At 37.7% G+C, this 15,823-nt stretch overlaps 1 protein-coding gene and 1 non-coding gene across 3 annotated transcripts in view; both read right to left on the bottom strand.

Moving 5' to 3' along the window:
• GRM8 (glutamate metabotropic receptor 8) overlaps positions 1 to 15,823 on the bottom strand; it is a 722,933-nt gene that overhangs the window by 538,500 nt on the left and 168,610 nt on the right. The gene's annotated exons all lie outside the window — the stretch shown is intronic.
• MIR592 (microRNA mir-592) lies at positions 7,165 to 7,243 on the bottom strand. Its single transcript, NR_129239.2, is given in 1 exon segment — positions 7,165 to 7,243. It is a non-coding gene; the product is annotated as a microRNA mir-592 (primary transcript).

The raw sequence follows: 15,823 nt of genomic DNA, 5'->3' as shown, positions 1-15,823 counted from the left end.
ACTCATCTAGGGGAAAAGATGAACAACATAGACTGAAGAACAAGAACAGCATTGATCAGACTGTCAGACCTCAGAGGGAAGGTAGGAGAGGGTGGGGACAAGGGAGATAGATCAACCAAAGGACTTGTGTGCTTGCATATGAGCCTAACCAATGATCACGGACAACAGGGGGAGGAGGGCTTGCGTGTGGGGGGGATTGGGAAGGGAACGGGGGGAGGGGGTTGATGACAAATATGTGATACCTTAATCAATAAAGTAATTTAAAAAAAAATTTTGGGGGGTAAAAAGAGAAGAGGTAAGAGTGTTAAGGTCATAAGTTTTCAAAGTGGGGAGATAGACAAAACTGAAACATAAAATTTAAAATAAAAGCATAAATGACCACAACTTTAATATTTTTATAACTTCTTCTTCATAAATGCATTTATTTTTTGTTGTTAATCCTCACCAGAGGATATTTTTCCATTGATTTTTAGACAGGGGGGTGAGGAGAGAGAAAGAAACATCAATGTGAGAGAGACACATGAATTGGTTGCCTCCCATACATGCACTTGCCCCAACTAGGCCGAGAATGGAACCTGCGACCCTCAGTGCACGGGCCCACGCTCTAACCATAGAGCAGTGTCAGCCAGGGCAAGGATTCTTCTTTATAAATTTAGAAGACTATTTTAAGAAATTAAAATAGAAACTTTATTTAAAATTTTAAAATTGATTTGAGAGAGAGAGATACATTGACTTGTTTTTCCACTTACTTATGAATTCATTGGTTTATGCTTGTATGTACCCTGACTGGGGATCGAACCTGCAATCTTGGTGTATGGACAACCCTCTAACCAACTGAGCTACCCAGCCAGGGCAAGAAACTTTATTTGACTTTCAGCAATTCCTTTAGTTTCTCTTTCTTCTAATAAATTATAATAAAATAAATGTAATATTAAAAAAAAAAATGAATCGTGCCATGGGGTTCTGTTCTTGACCTTCTTTTATCCAAATATTATCAATGGCTTAGATAACAAATGGTAATGTCCTAAACTGTGAATACGACACAAAAAAAAATTGAGTGAGCCCAGCTGGCATGGGTCAGTGGTTGAGTGTCACTCCATGCACTAAGAGATCTCTGGTCCATTTCCAGTCAGGGCACATGCTCGGCTGTGAGCCTTAATCCCCAGTGAGAAGGATGTAGGAAGCAGCCAAACGATATTCTCTCTCCTTTTCATCAATGTTTCTCTCTCCCTCTCTCTCTCTCTCTCTCTCTCTCTCTCTCTCTCTCTCTCTCTCTCTCTTTCTCTTTCCCTTTCTCTCTCAAAAAAAATCAATAAAACATTTTTTATAAAATCGAGTGGGATAATGAACTATAGAAACCAAAATAGACTTATCAGAGTGAAGAGATAAGTCAAGTCAAACACATTGAAATTTAACAAACTTTACATTTCAAAAACAAATTTCCTAAGTACTAAATGTTTAAAATAAATGGTTTGTCATCCACTTTTAAAGAGTCGTAGGAACTTTGGTTGGCATCAACTTTAATATGAGTCAGCAATACAGTATGATTACCTGAAAGCAGGTACTACCTTTAGCAATAACAAAATTAAAAAACTTTTCCAGAAACAAAAAGCAATATCTCATAGAAGTAAGGCAATAGGCCTCACATAGCACTGGTAACTTACTTCCACATTGCATTTTGTTCTTAGTGTTGAACCTTAAAGCCAAACACAAAGTCCTGTTGAAACTTAAAGATGTAGACAAACTGGACATTCAATTTCTCACACCAGAAGGGTCCCATGTCATATGAAAAGACATTAAAAAATAATAAAATTTTAAGAAAAATGTATGTTTAGTATGGAGGAAAGAAGACTAAAGAATATGATAACTATCTTTAAATATTTTCAAATTGATTAAATGGAATTAAAATAGTCTTACTGTGAATGACCCACAGAGGTCAAATCAGAATCAACAGGTTCAAAGAAAACAGATTTCAACATAGCATAACAAGGAAATTTATGACATAAGATTATGAAATTGTGAGTTCCCGCATTAGAAAGGGAGATAACAGACTGAACAATCTGTTGAAGGGATACTCTTCAGGGGTTTAATACATCTGTGGAAGTTTTTTCTCAATGAACTTTGCGGTCTCTTGCAAACCTGAAGAAAAATGAATTCACAACCTACAAATTGCCTAAAAGAAATGTAACATTAAAGACTTATTCATGCAAGATATAGTTTAAAGTTAAATCTGCTACTCACCCACTCCTTAAATATGCATATACATACACATACATTTAAAATAATAATAATAATATAATTCTTGTCAAGGTAAAATAACCAGCAAAGCCTCATAAGTTCAGATTCTACTAATTGAAATTTTAATAATTCAAAGGGGAATAGAATCAAAGTTTGCCATCTCTAAGGCAAAAATGTTTGTGAAGTAAGTTGTTAGTATAAACAAGATTCTAGGCAGAAAGCTTGGCCTTATATCTAAAGTCAAGAAAACACACCATTAAAAGTAATTAGCTTGCAGGTTTTCCAGCTAGTGGTAGTATAGGTGAATCTTTCTTGCAGATCCTCCTTGAACCAAACTGAAAATAAAACTAAATTGGGGAACATTCACCGTGAATTACCAACTGAAGTCTAGCTGAAGAGGAGACTTTTAAACAAGTAAGGACAGAAGCCCCAGCCAGACTGGTAGGAAGGGCAGGGTCACAAGAGGGTCTAGCCAGAGCTGGAAGCCTTAGCCACAGACACCAAAGAAGAAGAAATAAAAGGGATCCAAATTGGAAAGGAAGAAGTCAAACTGTCATTATTCACAGATAACATGATATTGTATATAGAAAACTCAAAAGACTCCCCTAAAAACTACGTACTAGATTTAATAAATGAATTTGGCAAAGCAGGAAGATATAAAATTAATATCTGAAATCTGTGGTATTTTTATACACCAATAATGAAGTCTCAGAAAGAGAAATTAAGAAAACAATCCCATTTACTATTGCAATAATAACAACAAAATAAGGTACGTAGGTATAAACTTAACCAAGGAGGTAAAAGACCTATATTCAGAATATTATGAGACACTGAAGAAAGAAATATAGGATGGTGCAAACAGGTAGAAGCAAATACCATGTTCATGGATTGGAAGAATTAACATCATTAAAATGTCCATACTATTCAACATAATAGATTCAATGCAATTCCTATTAAAATACCAATGGCATATTTCACAGATCTAGAACAATATTCCAAAAATTTAGATGGACCCATAAGGACCCCAAATAGCCTCAGTAATCTTGAGAAAGAAAAACCAAGTTGGAGGGATCACAATACCAGATATCAAACTATATTACCACAAAGCCACTGTAAAACAGTGGTACTGGCACAGGAACAGGTATATACAGTAGATCAATGGAACAGAACAAAAATCCCAGAAATCAAACCACACTTTTATGGTCAATTAATATGTGACAAAGGAGACAAGAGTATACAATGGAGCATAAAAGGTCTTTTCAGTGTTGGGAAAATTGGACAGGTACATACAAAAGAATGAAACTAGACCACCAACTTATGCCACACACAAGGATAAACTAAAAAATGAATAAAAGACTTAAATGTAAGTGGCAAAACTATAAAAAATCCTAGGAGAAAACATAGGCAATAAAATCTCAGACATCTTTTGGAGCAATATTTTTGCGGATATGACTCCCAGGGCAAGGGAAACACAGGGAAAAAAATGAACAAATGGGACTTCATCAAACTAAAAAGCTTCTGTACAGCAAAGGAAACCATAAACAAAATGAAAAGGGAACCCACTATATGGGAGAACATATTCATCAATGATTCATCTGACAAGGTGCTAATCTCCAAAATACATAAAGAACTTATACAACGCAATACCAGGAAGACAAACAATTCAATTAAAAAATGGGCAGAGGACCTAAGTAGACACTTCTCCAAAGAGGATATACAGATGGCCAACAGACATATGAAAAGATGCTCAAAGTCACTAATCATCAGAGAGATGCAAATTAAAATGACAACGAAGTACCACCTCACACATGTCAGAATGGCTACTAGTATCAATAAACAAACAAGTACTGGCAAGGATATGGAAAAAAGGGAACCCTAGTGCACTGTTGGTAGGAATGTAGACTGTTACAGCCACTGTGAAAACAGTATGGAATTTCCTCAAAAAAAATTTTTTTAACTGCCTTTTGATCCAGCAATCCCACTTCCAAGTATATATCCTAAGAATCCCGAAACATCAATCAGAATGAATATGTACACCACCATGTTCATAGCAGCAATAATTACTGGTACAATAGCCAGGATCTGGAAATACCCAGATACCCATCAGTAGATGAGTGAATTAAAAAAAACTTGTAGTAGATTTACACAATGGAATTCTAGGCAGCTGTAAAAGAAGGAACTCTTACCCTTTGTGATAGTATGGATGGTCCTGAAGATTATTATGCTAAGCAAAATAGGCCAGTAAGAAAAAGACAAATACTGTAAGATCTCACTAATATGTGGAATCTAATGAACAAAATAAACTGACAAAATAGAACCAGAGGCATGGATACATGGAACATAATGACAGCTGTCAAAGGTGAGGGAGTTGGGGGCCTGGAGGAAAGAAGGTGAAGGGATTAGGTAAAGAACATATATGCATAACCCATGGACACAGACAACAGTGTAGTGAGGGCCAAGGAAGGAGGGCCAGGGGCTGGGTGGAAAAAGGCAAAGGGGGCAAAAATGGGGGACATCTCCCACAGTGTCAACAATCAAGTTTTTTAAAAAATTAGCTTATGATTTCTATGCAAAGAAATCTTTCCAATTCTTTACCCTGCCATCAGGTAGGACTTAACAGTTATAAGAACTTGTTAGCAGGACTTATTCCAAATACTGTACAAACTTGAAATAATAAAGTATTTTTATTGTTAAGGAATTCAGCTTTTGGGTGAACTGAGCATTTTGCAAGTTTAAATTAGGTCCCATTAATTCAAGTTATGTAAGGGACTTTTTTGATGCTACATTGCTTTACATTCTTCTTGATTACAGATAAGCAAGAAATAATGATAGATCATTATTAACTAAAACAAAGCAATTATAATTTACAGAGAAATAAAAAGTATTTTAAGTAGTTTGAAACATCTTAAAGGATCCAACCAAAGCTAGAGATCATACAAATTGACCATAAATTACAGAAACTCTGATTCAGCACACAGGACCCAATTCTGTCAATGCACAACTGTTAAGGCTGTGAGGACATGTCACCCGTGCAGTCGCCCAGGGCCCTACATTTAGAATGGCCCTGCACTCACAATGGTTGCACACTCGGTTTAATGTTCATAACTCAATGTCACAAATGTCTTAGTGTTTGAACACTGAGCCCTACAGGGTATGTAGGTGGTCCTGGAGACTAAGATATGAAATGCAAGCAAATGAAATGCATACACACTGGCAAAATCTAAAAATATCTCTGTTTATTAATGAGCAACAATATCCTGTAATCAAGACCCAGCCTGTTGGTTAAAGTTATATAGAATTACGTTGCTTGTTTAATGTGTAAACCAAAGCTAATTAACAAATTTGCTAATTGTCTTTCACTGCCGCAGATGTGAGCAGCCAACCAGTGGAGCTTGAGTATTCAAAAGTAATCAGCCACCATTTCAAACTCCATCAAAAAGTCATGTATCACTTTCAGAAGGCACGAAATTTTGGTACATTTTTACTGGAGTTACAGAAGGAGTGTGAATTTTTTTTAACTTTTGTAATTGATTTTAAAGAGAGAAACATCAATTGGCTGCCTCCTGCATGTTCCCTACTGGGGATCGAACCTGAAACTCAACCCCGGCATGTGCCCTGACCAGGAATCAAACCGGTGACCTTTTGGTGCACAGGATGTGCCCAACCAACTGAGCCACACTGGCTGGGGCACAAGTATGAATTTTAATACAACAAACAATCTCTTCTTTTCATTATGGAAAAATATAAGTAGCAAGCAACCCTTGTAGCACTTGAGGCTTCCCCAGTATTCTCTGGATTGTGAACTACCAAAGCCACATGTGAATGAAGGAAGCTTGAACCTTTGTTCAAACTATATTCTCCTTGAGGTGAGTTGTAAAGCTCCTTTCACCAGTGAAAACATGCACCTTTAAATCCACATGTGCAGGACAGAAGGAATTTCTGAAATGTTAAATATCACAAACAAAATCTTGCATATATCACTATCTTCCTGACTTCGGAATCTAGTTCAATTCTGAACAAATCAATCCAGAAATGAAACCATCAGAAGAAAAGTCAAGATGAAGTATCAAACATAAAATCCATCTTAGTTTTAACTTCTTCCCTATTTGATTTCAAGTTCATACAGTCTATGTAGCTTTGGAGAAGTTATTTAATAGTCCCCTAGAGTTAGATGACAACATTTATTCCAAAAAGCACAAAGAACATTCACAAACAGCATATAATTTGTGCACACACTATCCCTATAAAAATTAGGAAAAGTGCATTATCCTCCTTTTTAAATGGTATCACTGTGGCACAAAATGATAAAAGCTTGCCTAAGACCACACACACACACACACACACACACACACACACACACACACCACAGAGGGAAAGAGTAAACCATATTTTACAATTTATTTCTACTTTTTAATATTTTTATATTATTAGAATCACAGGGTGAGATTACTATTATGAAATGTTTGCCTACAAAAGATATTAGTTACAATGTAATTTCAATTATAAATCATTTTACCTGCAGCATTATTAGATACTAAATAATTTTTTTAAATGTGTAAATTAAGAGAAGATTATATTTTCTTAAACTCATTCTGAAATTATATTTAAATTTACCACAGACTCATATTTCACAGACAAAAGAAAACTAATATATGGACAACCTGTGATAGAAATAGTCTATTAAATAAAATTATACTTTGATTTCTAAACAGGCCTTTCAAGGACAGGGGTTATAATTTTTATTAGGACCCATACACAAATTTAAAAAGAGCCATAATTCATGCAACGGAACATTTTTAATCTATAATTCACAGTTCAGTTACCTGACTAGCTTGCATTTGAAGCCCTTAATCAGATCATTGCAGATCTTTTGTTCAACTTAAAAACCCTCCTGAAGCCCCATCCTTAATTGGCGTTGTGACATCTTACGTCATGATGTTGCATCACCATGTGATGACGCTGTGCCATCACACACATCATCGCATATTGACACAATATCATGGCATAACAGCATCAAATTAAACTCATCAGCTCTCCCTCAGCCTGGCCCCAAGCAGGGCGAGGGAGATTAAAGGATTTTCTTTGTTCTTGTCAACATTCCTGGTCTGTAGGTATAGACCAGGACTTCATAAATCATTTCCTGACTCTCAAATTAGGGCTATTTGGAAAGTACAAGGGAGAGTTTCTGGGGATGGTTTTCATGGGTTCTTATTTGCTTTGCCCCACAACTAATAACCCCTGAGTCCCATTTTAGAGATAAATTCACACACATTGGTCTCCTTTTTATTTTTCAGGTCATATTATAGAATAGTGTTTGGGTTCATGAAAAAGAAACCTGATGCTTTGGCTCCTCATTTCCTGCCCTCACCATTTACCTCCCTCTATTTCTCTTTCTTTCTCCCCCACACTCTGAAATAGCAAGCAAAGAGAGGGCAGGAGGCAGATGCAGTCAATAGTTTTGACTAGAAACATGTTTGCAGGATTGGAGGGAGTGATGAAAGCTGTGACAGAGACCTTTTGCCATCACCACCTTGGTGTCCAGCAGAGGCTCCCTCTGAGCAGCCATTATCAACGTGGGCATTTCGATGAGACAAATCTCATCCAAGATGTTATCCAAATGATATCTGAGTGTTATCTGAACTTACTTGAACATTCTTCCAAAAAGAAGGCGTTCCCAGTCAACTAAACATAACATGCTGTTTGTACTTACTGTCAGTACATGGCCTTTCTTGTATTAAGTCAGTCACTATGTACCAGGCACTGTTCTAAGTTCAAGGGCTCAGGTCCAGCAGAAGATACGGTGTCACTCTGAGGAGCTCACTGATGCAGGAAGGGAGATAGGTAGGCAACATATTTAAAGACAATCTGCGGAAGGCTCTACTGATGTTAAGACAGAGTATTCTGGAGACTCAGGAAAGGAAAGGAGTATCTGGAGTTGCCACAAGGATCCTGCAAGGTTCTGAATCTTGAAAAATGAATAGGCAGAAGAGAAAAAGAAAATCTCAGATTCGAATTTTTAAAACTGGGCATCTGGGAGACTCCAAAGTATTAGACTAATTCATCTTTTTGTAGACGTTTTCACAAAATTATTTGTTCACGTAAATGCTATTTTGAAGGGTACTCACTCACACACTAATATTGCCATAGTCGTTGGTCTTAATTACAGATAGCTTCTAGATGGCTCTTAAATACAACACATCAATGCACTCTAGTTGTCTTTATGGAGAGTTTTCTATCCATGAGGCTAAATATGTTATGCTCTCTTCATAACCAAATAAAAATTGAAAGTCAAAGTCATTTGTGTTTTCTTGACTAACCACAACAATCTTGGTAACTTCTTTTCTGGGATGTATATAAAGATGGATTAGGAAACTCCCTGCTGATGATTCATATTTTTAAAGTAGACATTGAAGGGTATTTGTTTTGTATATGCTGTGGAAGAAACACCACAGTCCAGTCAATGGCAAGTGATGATACACTGTCCATTTGTTCACACATCAAAGCCACTGGTAAGCATTTTCTACTGTTGCCATAATCATCAAGAGATGTTTAAAAACTAGACATGACAAGAGAATAAAACTCTCGGGGATTTCAGCCCCAAAAGATTTGCCTCCATCTTCTGAAAATTACATGATGTGGAGAGGCAAGTTTTTAAACAAGTTTCTAAAATATCATTTCCCAGCTAGATAAGACACATGTCCTTTTGGAAGTAAGCAATTATTCAACTATGTACATTATAATATGGTAAAAAGGAGGAAAATAGCATTTAGGTTCCCAAAGACATGCTTTTAGTAATAATTGGTGAGAAGAAAATTTCCAATTCTCTCTTACAAATAAAACATACAAAATGTGATCATGAATTGGATAGTAAAGGAACAAGCTATAATAAGAAATTTACTTGAATACCTGATTCATTTTAAAAAACAAAATATAGAGAATATGGGGGAAATATTCAAAGAAGATGGGAACCCAAAGGCATACAACTGTAGGCATTAGTGTACTTCTTAAGACTTGTTTCCTTAAGAATTTTAAGTACATCTTTTTTTTAAATTCCAAATGCAGAAGAAAAACAAAAATGGCAACACCAAAAATTTCTGATTTTGCAGATTTATTCAAATGGTTATTCATGTACTGTTCATCTAAATAAAATTCATTTCATGCAACAGAGACATGTGGCAAATTCTCTTACTTGATTTATATCTTAGAGCAAAGAATCTTTTGTAGTAGAAAATCATCCCTAACTTGCCTGTTTTACACGTTTAGAGTTCCACATGCTAACTTTCCCAAATTGGCACTCATTTGTGCAAATCCGTCGTGGTCATATAGTGGTGGGCTGGGCCTGGGAGTGGGGACTGGGAGGTTCATGTGGATTTGTCTGCCTCTAGTCCACAGCTATGCAGAGATGTATATTCTATACCTACATCTGAGACAGATCTAACAAACAGCTATCCTCATTCTTCCTATCCCCAGACCTTTTCTTCCACTTCCTAAAAACTTTTCGGATTCCCATGAGCTAGATCAAAACAGCTCACAGGGAGATTTTAAATTTTATTTACCTATGTGAATGATTTTCTTTAAATTCTTGAATTAGGGGAAAGGGAAGGGTAGAAGTACTCCCATTTATTAAGGACCTACCAGCTACTAGAAATTGTGCTAGGTGCTTTACATATGTTACTTAATTCAGCCACATCTTTAATGATCTTGAAGAGGAACATGCTTATTAACCAATACAAACTACAAAATTCGCCTGTTTGAATTAAACTGATAGCTCATCATTTTTAAACAATAGATACATTAATATTTTTAAGCGCCACTATGACCTGGCCACTGTTATTTTAAAATTAACCCAACTTATTATCATTTTCCTGCAATTTCTGAGTGAGTAGACACAGATTACATTATCAATTTGATTAATAATCTCTGGCTTTGGAGCCCCTCTAGTGGACTACTCAGCCCCCACCCCCTCTTCCTCTCCCCACACCCTTCTTCCTCCTGCTAAAGCTGTGGACATTCAAGTTCTGCGGTGTCCCCAGACCTACCCCATGTGGATGTCTGCTGCCATTTCTCTGCTCCCCTTGCTGATGACATGGACTTTATCAGTGCTGTCTTGGCTCCCACCTGCTCACTCCCAGAGCTCTGGGACCACAGATGCCAGTGTTGGAGAGAACACTTTCCCCACCAGAATGGAAGTACATCCTGCACTTTCATACAGGATGTACTTGCTTTTTCACAATAGGGAGGGAGGGTCCCAGACTATGACAAACTGAAGAAGCACAAATTGAAGTTGGAGATTGTTGAACTTCCAGTTGTGAAACACCTACTTGCCCCCATGCTTCTGGCCTTTCCCAAGGTCCCTGCAGGAGAAGGCCAATCCCAAGAAGCTTACTAGTAGATAACCATAGCTAAGCAGAGCTGCAAGGGGAACAAGCAGTGGCTGACTTGCTAAGCTCAGGTATGCAGGAGCCCCGCCCCAGCGAATCTGGTGAAACATACATGACCAAAAAAAACTACACCAAGAGGGGAGTGGCTTGATGCAGCACCAACACAGAGCCATTGCTACTGACACAAGAAGTCGAGGTGTAATGAAAGTTCCAGTGGTGTATGGAAAGATCCAGAAGGCAGTGGAAGAAGCAGCCACTGGAGTCAGAGTTGCCCTGATACTATAAGCATGAAAACTGGGGCTAGCTGGTGGCAGGGGACATGGGGGAGTGTGGGTCCAATCAGGGACACCTTCAGCAGGACAACAGTCAGCACGTGTGAACATACTGAAAGACAGATATAACTCCAAGAAGTTTCAGCACACAGAATGGGAAGGATGTTGGGCTGCTAACAGAAACAGGAGGTTGGGGGCTGTGGTGTGGAAATAGTGAGGAGGAAATTAGTTTCATAGATGTCATCGGTCTGAGATGACACGGTACCCAAGTAGCATTCTCATGTTGATTGTCACTTCCATGGTTCCAAGAGCCCACAGGAGAAACCAGGGATAGAGATGGGGTGGGGGTGGAGGGAAGACCTATTTCCCAAGAAGAGGCTCAACACAAACCTTTTCAACAACAATTAAAATTTCTGGCTGAAACAAACCAAACCCATTCATTCATTCATTTAAAAACAACAGAAAGTTAACAAGTCTTTCCTTGTGAAAAAGAAATGGGTTTTTCTCTTTCTTACTCAAAACTATTCTTTGGGAAAATGGCTCAAATTATTCACACTCTGGAACTTTTACTGAAACGCTCTGATTTGTTCAAAGAAAAATTACTTCAAAAGAGGGACAATTCCTTTAATACTCCAAGTCTGTAACTTGATGACATTTTATTCACAGAGATTCCATTAATTGGATTTTTTTAAACATTTAATAATTGAAAAGTCACCACATTGGAGAAACCTTATGTCATTCATCAGCTTCCTCGCTAGGGCCCTGAGAACACCTGACAATGATTTCAATCAAACTGATCATATACTGATCATATAATCATTAATAATTTAATAGAGCAATAGAACTAGTACTTAATATAGCGCTAACCTTTTGTAATGCTTCTACCCAGGAAAAAGACTAATATCTGTGTCACAGAATTACTTATATCAGGCCTTAGCTTTCAGAGGTAACACTGTGACTCATGGAATACCTAAACACATGCAATTATAAACCACATTATAGGGAAATAGTTAACCTTTGTGTAGCATTTAAGAGTTTACAAAGTACTTTTTCAGACATTATCTCATCTGATGCTCAAAACAACCTTGTGAGAGAATATGATTAGCTGGACCTATTTAGAGGAGAAGACAAGGCACAGAGAGAGGCTAGTGATTTGCCTAAGGCTGCCTACCTACTGAGTGGTGGAGCTGAGATTCTCCACGCCCCCCCGCCCTAACCCCCCGCCAAGATCTGTGCTCTGTCTTCTGCCCCACGATTCACTTGTGGTATGGAAAGTATTGATGCCAATAGCCTTTGTAAAGCAGGCTCTGTCCTTTGCACACAGCTCCCACCCATGCTATGGCAGAGCTCCCCTCTTTCTTAGCCACCTCCCACTGGTGATCAGGGCTCTCACATGAGCTCCTGCTAGGGAAGCATCATAAGCCACCATTTCTAGGGTAAAACCACTTATTTTCTCATGAACCAAGTCACACACACAAGCATTTCTGCAATATATACCCATCATCTCTGTAGCCAAGGAAGTCATACATCTGAGAGTAACAGATGCTGTATTTATTCTGTTTAAAATGACTCCTGCCATGTGACAGTTCATGTAAACAGCAAAACAGAATCCTATTCAATCAAGAATTACTTTTTTTAATTGTTTAAAGTATTATAAATAGTAATACATATGTCTCCTTTTTCCCCCATTGACCTCCCCCGGCCTCCCCCACCCCCGGCACATGCCCTCACCCCCCTAGTGTCTGTGTCCATTGGTTATGCTTATATGCATGCATACAAGTCCGTTGGTTGATCTCTTACCCCACCCCCAATCCTTCCCTGCTTTCCCACTGAAGTTTGACAGTATGTTCCATGCTTCTTTGTCTCTATATCTATTTTTGTTCATCAGTTTATGATGTTCATTATATTCCATAAATGCGTGAGATCATGTGATATTTATCTTTCTCTGACTGGCTCATTTCGCTTAGCATGATGCTCTCCAGTTCCATCCATGCTGTTGCAAGTGGTAAGAATTCCTTCCTTTTTATAGCAGTGTAGCATTCCATTGTGTAGATGTACCACAATTTTCTAATCCACGCATCTGCTGATGGGCACTTAGGCTGTTTCCAATTCTCAGCTATTGTAAATTGTGCTGCTACGAACATAGGTGTGCATATATCCTTTCTGATTGGTGTCTCTGTTTTCTTGGAATATATTCCTAGAAGTGAGATTACTGGGTCAAATGGAAGTTCCAGTTTTAATTTTTTAAGGAAACTCCATACTGTTCTCCACAGTGGCTGCACCAGTCTGCATTCCCACCAGCAGTGCATGAGGATTCCTTTTCCTCTGCATCCTCACCAGCACTTGTTGTTTGTTGATTTGTTAATGATAGCCATTCTGACAGGTGTGAGATGATACCTCATTGTTGTTTTGATTTGCATCTCTCAGATGATTAGTGACTTTGAGCATGTTTTCATATGTCTTTTGGCCTTCTGTATGTTCTCTTTCGAAAAGTGTCTATTTAGGTCCTTTGCCCATTTTTTTATTGGATTGTTTATCTTCCTTTTGTTAAGTTGTATGAGTTCCCTATAAATTTTGAAGATTATAGTAAACCCTTATCGGAGATGACATTGGCAAATATGTTCTCCCATGCAGTGGGCTTTCTTGTTGTTTTGTTGATGGTTTATTTTACTGTGCAAAAGCTTTTTATTTTTATGTAATCCCATTTGTTTATTTTTTTCCTTAGTTTCAATTGCCCTAGGAGCTGTATTGGTAAAGATAACTGCTACGACAAATGTCTGCTATTTTGCTGCCTATGGCTTCTTCTAAGATTTTTATGGTTTCCCGTCTTACGTTTAAGTCCTTTATCCATTTTGAGTTTATTTTTGTGTATGGTGTAAGTTGGTGGTCTAGTTTCTTTCTTTTTTTTTTTTTTTTTGCATGTATCTGTCCAATTTTCCCAACACCATTTATTGAAGAGACTGTCTTGACTCCACTGTATGCTCTTGCCTCCTTTGTCAAATATTAATTGAGCATAATGTCTTGGGTCAATTTCTGGGTTCTCTGCTCTGTTCCACTGGTCTATATGTCTGTTCTTGTGCCAGTGCCAGGCAGTTTTGAGAACAGTGGCTTTGTAGTATACATTGATACTGGTATTGTGATCCCTTCAACTTTGTTCTTTCTCAAGATTGCTGCAGCTATTCAGGGTCTTTTTTTATTCCAGATGAAGAATTAATCTTTATTTCAAATTATTAAAGGAGAGTTGCCTTCCTGTGAGCTAATTTTGTGAGAATTTGTTTTACCCATTCAGTATTTATCTTGAAGTAAGAAACTGTCTGAGATATTCTTCATTAAATATCTCTCTCTCTCTCTCTCTCTCTCTCTCTCTCTCTCTCTCTCTCTCTCTCTCTCTCTCTCTCCTATGATGAAAAGCAATGCTTTAGTTCTACAACCTTCTCTTGAGAGTTCCTCATTATACTTAAATGTCTCCCCATTGTTTAACAGGATATTATCCTGCAATAGATGTAAGCAATTAAAAGTGTCATTAGGTAAACTGGCATTTCTTTTATAGCAAAAGTAAACTCAATCCAACTTAGAGTAGTATGTCAAGCCCTTTCTTTACTAGTAACATAAATCATTTTGTTACAAGAATCTTTATTTTCACCTCAATCATTTTTTGGTTTTTTGGGTTTTTTTACTTTTGTGTTATTTGTATTACACTCTGAGGACCACATAAAACATGCTTTTAGTCAGATCTCTAGCAAAGGTGGTTTATGATTTAGGGGGAACAACAATAAGAGGAGATATGACTAAAATTGCACATATTTAGTAACTATATGTGACTGATCCTGTTAGACCAGTGAAAGCAAACAACAGAGTTGAATGCTTCCTCACTAAATAAAGCATTTACTCTAATATGGTCAACCTTGAGTTTTCCCCACCCCTTTCACCTTGTCATATTAGTCAAGGACAAATTTTCAAAATACCTGGTATTAACAAAGCTCTTTTATAAATAAATAAAAATTACCCTCAGCCAAGGATATATTTTCATTGATTTTTTTTAGAGAGAGAGGATGGGAAGAGGGGATATTGATAGGTTGCTTCCCGATTGAACCCGCAACCTAGGTATGTGTCCTGACCCACAACCTTTTGGTGCATGGGACAACACTCCAACTGAGCCAGGGCTTGAATTAAAATTTAAATCACTAAGAATTCACGCTCAAAAAACATAGGTGATTTTTTTCCAATTTTTTCCATTATAGTTGACATACAATATTGTATTAGTTTCAGGTATACAACACAGTGATTAGACATTCATATAACTTACAAAATGGTCACCCTGATAAGTCTAGTACCCATATGACCCCATACATACTTATTACAATATCATTGACTCTATTTCCTCTGCTTTACTTTTCATCAAGATATGAGTGGTTTGCTAATCGAAATCACACTCTTTAGGGGAACTTGCTGCCAAAATCCCAAATTCAATTTATTAACACACTTAGCAATACCTAAAGAGTATTTTAGCAGGTTAGTCTGAGGATTCAAACTTAAAAAAAGCCAATGAGAGCACCAGGCCTGGTGCCAAGGAGATTCCAGGGACATCATCCACATGGGGGCTTGTAGGTTGAGGGATTATTCTGGGAAGCCAGGGGCTATGAGATTTTCCAGAACATGGGACTTTTGGTGCTAAAACCAGGACAGTCCCAGACAAACCAGTTTTATTCCCTAGATTCAGGTTGAAGGAAAAACCTTCAACGGGAACTGGGGCACATATGGAGGAGGACTTGCTGCTAGGGACAGGGCAAAAGCTGCATCGCAGGAGCCAGAACACAAGGTCAGAGCTAGACTAGAAGCCTTGATGCAATGTCACCAGAGCAATAAACGAAAGCTTTTTACTGACACCCAACCGAGCACAAGATGAGCCCCAGAGCAGGAGGCAGGCTGGGT

The sequence above is a fragment of the Eptesicus fuscus genome, chromosome 14 (assembly GCF_027574615.1).
Source record: "Eptesicus fuscus isolate TK198812 chromosome 14, DD_ASM_mEF_20220401, whole genome shotgun sequence".
NCBI lineage: Eukaryota > Metazoa > Chordata > Mammalia > Chiroptera > Vespertilionidae > Eptesicus > Eptesicus fuscus.
The sequence above is the reverse complement of the archived record's forward strand: the minus strand, read 5'-3'. Positions and strand labels throughout refer to the sequence as shown.